Raw genomic sequence first — 6,543 nt, forward strand, 5'->3', positions numbered from 1 at the left:
ACAGGAGAGTGGTGGAGCCCATTGAGGGTGCAAGGTAGGGGACTAAGGGAGGAAGACAAAGGAAGCAGCCATTTGGGGCCAACTACATTCTCTGCCTCCCCCCACACCCCCACCTGCCCAAAGCATCCCAATACCCTAATTAGCCAGTCCCTTAGGCCCCTGTTAGTCAGGCCGGCTGAGCGCCCAACTCCCTGGGGACCAGCCCCCTTACCCCCCAGACTAATCAGTCCTTTGCTCCTTGAGTGCATGAGCGTGCGCGTGCATGTACACACACACACACACACACACACACACACACATACACACACACACACACACACACACACCCTTATTCTCTCCCAGAGCCCCAGGCCTCATTCTCGCCTTCAGAGGGTTAATTTAGGGTAGTACTAAATTCTCCCAATGAAGACACCCCCATGTGAGATGATTGAAGAGTTGGGGAGAAGCCAGGGAAAGTTTGGGGGTGCTTTCCAATTGGAGTTTTCTCTCAAACTTATGGGACCAAGAATGTATAGCAAAGGATGAAGCCATGAGTGGGGGTGCCCTATGGCACCCCAAGCCCTTGGGATGGCACCTCTCAGGCCCCCATCTATGGTCAATATTCACCCCAATCCAGACCCCCTCCTCCCCTTCATCTCCCATTCGTCTCCCCACCCCCTTACCCCCCGACACCCGCACTGTCAGCCCAAACACATGATAAATTGCCCTGTCAACAGAATTCATTCAGGGACCAATTAATTCCACAGAAATGAACCAGGAGCCATCAGTTGCTGAAAAACTCAGAGTGCAGGGAGCGGAGGGAGGGGGTGCAGGCGGGGGGTGGGCGGCAGAGGAGGGGACAGGGAGGCTGGGGAAGTTAGTCTGACAGAAATTGGTCATTTAATGCTTAAGTGCACGCTAGACAGCCCTGTCATCGCCCGCGGCCCCCGCGCGGGATTAATTATCGGAGGAGGAGAGGGCAGCCCAGCCCAGCCCAGCCATCTGTCACCAACCAAGGCTGGAGTCACCCAGGACTTGGGCCACCCTGAGTCCACTTCCAAGTCTTCAGGCCTCTTGCTTCCTCGCTTCCACATCCTTCCACATCCCAATCCTATGTCCAACCTCATATTGTAGACCCTCAGGTGCATTTAGTCAGGTCTTGTCATCAGCTTAGGCCAACCAGGAAGCCTCTTTGACCTCTTGACTGGGTTAGGCCCCATAACTCCCTGTACTCCTCCATCATTACCCTCAGCCATCTTGGGTAACTCTTTGTGGGTAGCCCAAGATATGATTGTCCCACTTGATCCTGGTGTGAGGGAATGGCACCATCTTTCACACAACTGCTCAAGTCAGAATCCTACTGGTTGTCCTTGACTCTTTCCTCTCCCTTACACCTCTCATCCAACCAGAATCCAAGTCCGGTTGGTTCAGCCTTCCATAAATATATGAAATCTGGGCCAGTTGCTTCTAGCTCCTGACCACCACCCAAGGCTGAGCCATCAGCAGCTCCACTTGAACTCCTGATTTAGGCTCTTGCTAACAACTAACAATTATCTTTAAAAATACAAGTAGTATCCTGTTGTGCCCCTCCACACAAACACACATACACATACACACTACCTTCCAGTTTGACACTCTTTGGTGGACCACCATGGACCCGCAGGGTGTCAAGTTCAAACTCTTGACTTGACTCTCAAGGCACAAAGTCCCAGCCTCACCTCCAGTATGCTTCCCTTGCTTTCTCTACCGTCCTCCCTTTCTGAGTCCCACTGACCTCCCTTTCTGGTTTTTCTCCCAGCCTACAAACGTCTTTCTACCCTGTGACGCCCTCCGCCAACTAACTTTACTAACTGCTATTCATCTTTGAGATCTCAGATTAAATGTTACTCCTTCCAGAAAGCCTTCCCTGACCCCTTGATGTGCTTGTATAGCTCCCAAACTTCCATTCATCAACATGTCACCTTATTTATGCATTGTCTGTCTTTCCACCAAAATGTTAATTTCATGAGAATGGAGTCCATGTCCTTATCCTTCTAACCTGGCACTTAATGGATATCAGAAAATATTTGTTGAATAAATAAATTAATGAATAAAGGCCTAACCTTGTCTTGGCTCTATCCCTAGCCTGACTCTGGGGCCAAGCTCCTCAGAGTCAGATCTTTCCTGGAAGCCCAAGACATGCTGGCATGACTGGGGAGATGGGAAACCCTCAGGATACTTGTGAGCCCCTGAAACTGACCCAAACCAGCTATGCTAGGTGGGTTCAGATGAGGCTGCCGAGAGCTGGAGGTTAGATTGGTCAAGAGAATGGCTGGAAGGACTTCCTAGAAGAGCAAAGCCCAGAGTCTGGAAGAAGCATGCTCTGTGCAGAGACATGGGTTGGCTGAAGCATGGGGCTGGTCAGAGAAGGAAGGGGTAAAAAAGTTGGAAAGAGAACTTTCCAAATATGATTTTGCTATACTTCCCAAAGGTTGAACTGACAGGACTTGGATACTGATTAGATGAGAGGGATGAGGGAGACCAGTTTGTGAAGGGCAATGAATGCCAGGCTGAGTTTGGCCTTTCTCCTGTCATTGACTGCTTCTGATGATGGCCAGATGCAGAGTTTTATTTGCAGAGTTAATTCAGGCTGACAAACAGGGTGATTAAAGGGAAAAGTTGAAGCAAAGAGATCATTAGGAAGCTGGTAGAGTTATGAGAGACAGAGAGAGAGAGAGAGAGAAGTTGACCTATGGAAAGAAGGTTTGTGACAGAGAAGTCTCCCATGACAAGCAGAGGGGGATGAGGTGAGCGGAGGGATCTTCTCTCCAAGAAGTTCAAGAAGGCCTGGTGGCAGCCTCACTGAGATAGCATATCGGGACTTGGCTGCCAATTGTATCTGAAGGTGAGGGAGAGAGAGAACAAAAGATGATTGGCTCCAAGGTTTGTGTTCCAAGAGCCTGGATGGCTGATGAGGCCATCAGCAGTGTTAAGACAAGAGGCTGACTGGTACTAGAAACAATGAACGTGACTTTGTCTACATGCCTGAGTTTGGCATGCTTGGGCATGATGTCCAATAGACAGAATTAAAGAGCAGTAGCTCAGGGCTGTGAATTGGCCTTCGGATGTAGAATTGGGAGCTATACCTTCCTACCTTTGCTTTCCCACCTATCCTCCAAATTTGCATATCAGTTTGGATAAGCCAGTGTAACTTTGTGACAAATTACAATAGTATAACGCTTAAGGTAATCCTACAATAATACATATAATGCAGTAAAGATATGTCATCAAATACAAGTGATAGTGTAATAATAATAATAATATGTAATAATGTAATCTAGAAATAAAATAACCATATGACAATTTACTAATATCAACCAGGAAATTATGAGTCAATATATTGGTTAACAGTATGGGCTATATTTTGGTAATGAGGTAACCATGTAATCAGTGATTGCAGTGAATCAGTGTTGAAATGACTGTAACAAGGCATACAACCCAGCAATAAAATGACAACCTGACAGTGTAATCATGTTAACTTGGTAATGAGGTACTGATATAAGGATGCCATGACTCAATGGCAGAGTGGTGATGATGTCACACAGTAATAAAGCCTCGAGATCAGTGAAAAGAAAGGACAGAACTCTTAACATGAGCCCCAAGGCCCTGAGAACAGAGTGAGAGAGTCCTAAGTTTGAATAGAACCTTCCTCAGGATGCAGCAAAGGTCTGGAAGCAGCTTCTGGAGGGATGATATAGCCTGGGACAGGAAAGAACTGAGCCAAGAAGGAAAGTTGGCAAGGCAAAACAAACAAACAAAAATAGCATTGGCTTTGCAGGACAGGACACAGTGCTGTGGAGCTGGCCAGAATGGAGGGGCCTGGGCTGGGGTCGGAAGGAGGCGGTCTCTGATTGCCAAGTAGTATCTGAACAGCCCTAACAGCATTCAGTGTTCTGAGTGCTCATTTGGCCCAAGAGATGTCTGCTCCCTCAGGAGCTAGAAGGACGGTAAATCACGTTCTGTACTGTGCTTGTAAGATTCTTAGAACCATCAAGTTGACAAATATAGAAAAGAAAACCCAGAGCTAATAATAATAACACAATTGAAAACAACTCACCTTTATCCAATCTTTAGCATGGACTAGGCAGTGTAATCAGTACTTTCCCTGCATTATCCACAAGAACCCTGTTAAGAAGGTTTTACTGTTTCTATTTTATAGATAAAAATAATGAGATTGGTTAATATATTTGCCCAGAGTCACAAGGCAAGTAAGGGGTAGAGCTGGAATTCAAACCCAGGCCCATTTCCCTTTAGAGCACATCCATGCCCTTGCCATTGGGTATCTGCTTTAGCATGTGTCCCTAAGTAAGAAGCAAACCAGGGGGCAGGTTGAGCCACGACAAAAGTGTGTAACATATCCCTAAACACTAATTTTATTAAAAGACCAGTGTTAAGGTGGATGAAAATATGTATAATAAGCAACCACCTATCTCATAAAGGAGGAATATGAACACATATACCCATTTACACACATTTTACAAAATGGAAATATGAACCAAAAGGCTTTTTAAAATGTTCATCTATTGGGGCGCCTGGGTGGCGCAGTCGGTTAAGCGTCCGACTTCAGCCAGGTCACGATCTCGCAGTCCAGGAGTTCGAGCCCCGCGTCAGGCTCTGGGCTGATGGCTCAGAGCCTGGAGCCTGTTTCCGATTCTGTGTCTCCCTCTCTCTCTGCCCCTCCCCCGTTCATGCTCTGTCTCTCTCTGTCCCAAAAATAAATAAACGTTGAAAAAAAAATGTTCATCTATTGAAGAGGGGAGGAAATAAACGACGAGGAACAGGGTAAAAAATAGACATAACTGGCTATATCTTATTTTGTAGACTTGACTTTAGAACCATGCAAATATTTTATATAATAATACAACAAAAGTAAGTAAATTAATAAGGAATCTCTGCCCCCCCCAAAAAAAAAACACAAAAGCAAAATGAGACAAATGGACCTAACTATTTGTGGAACTGGTATCACAACCACATAGACAGAAACCATTTCAAGTAATTTAAAACCTAGTCATTGACTGTACATACATTCCCTAGTGGGACATACATTAACAGAGAAAATAAATAATGATATCAATATTCATGGAGCTTTTCAGTGTGAGAGAAACAAACAAACAAAACCAGATGGAAAATCAACAAAGATAAGTAAAAGTTCCATAGCCCTGGATTTAATTGGACGTATTAGTAATAACTCAATGCATTTTACCTTTTTTTAAAAATTACTTTCCTGGATCTATCCATGGAAAAAGAAAAAGAAAATGACCAACTCAATACCAAGCACCCCAATCCCCAGATTGTGGTCTTTAAATACCACTTTGCACTAAAAGGAGCAAGTACTCTGGGAAAATGGTAGATTCCAAGTCTGAAATAGGAAATGTAAAAGACGATTCTGGAAATCTTGTCATATCAGAAAGCAAAAAATCTACTAAAGAATACTAGGGTCATGTTAAAAGGACTTAGTTGCCAATTAGAGGCTCTCATTGGCCAATGACTGAGCATCAATGAGAATAATAACTGCAATTAATTAAAAATCATAAAATATATTTAAATTCATGAGTCCATAGTTATACCTAAAAGAAAAGCCTTATTGATCTTCTTTGGAGGTTTCTAGGGAATCAACTAATTATTTGGGAAACTGATAAAGAGAAAAAAATCAAGTATATTTCTACTGTGTTTCTTATATGAACTGTACCTTAGGAGAATCAAATAGTAGGTGAGGGGAAGTTTCTCTTTATAGAAGTCTTCCAGCTAATAAATGAAGAAGGCATGGATGGGACTAGAATATTATCATTTTGTAATCCCTAACGGAATAATAAATCTAGACAACAATCATTGATGGCTGTTAATTTCCCAAAAAAAGAAATAACAGAACATTATGTGCCTCTTGATGAAAATACAACAACAACAACAAAACCTATTAATTGGTATTTCCAAAAATATCAAACCTGAATCTGAACAAGTCACTGGATATAACTCGTATTTTACAGAAAATACTATGAACAGAGGAACCACAAGGCTGCATTCTGATTTAGGTTCTTGTCCCCATCACCCATTTAGCCCATCTCCCCACCCACGACCCCTTCAGCAACTCTCAGTTTATTCTCTATAGTTAAGAGTCTCTTATGGCTTGCCTCTCTTTATTTTTCCCCTATGTTCATCTGTTTTGTTTCTCAAATTCCACATATGAGTGAAATCATATGGTATTTGTCTTTCTCTGACTGATTGGTTTTGCTTAGCATTATACTGTCTAGCTCCATCCATGTTGTTGCAAATGGCAAGATTTCATTCTTTTTTATGGCTGAGTAATATTCTGATATATATATATATATATATATATATATATATACATACATATATATATATACACCACATCTTCTTTATCCATTGATCAGTCAATGGACACTTGGGCTCTTTCCATAATTTGGCTATTGTTGATAATGCTGCTATAAACACTGGGGTGCATATGCCCCTACGAATCAGTTTGTATCCTTTGGATAATCGCCTAGTAGTGCAATTCCTGGATTGTAG

This window comes from Prionailurus bengalensis, chromosome D2, assembly GCF_016509475.1.
Source record: "Prionailurus bengalensis isolate Pbe53 chromosome D2, Fcat_Pben_1.1_paternal_pri, whole genome shotgun sequence".
In the NCBI taxonomy this organism is placed as follows: Eukaryota; Metazoa; Chordata; class Mammalia; order Carnivora; family Felidae; genus Prionailurus; species Prionailurus bengalensis.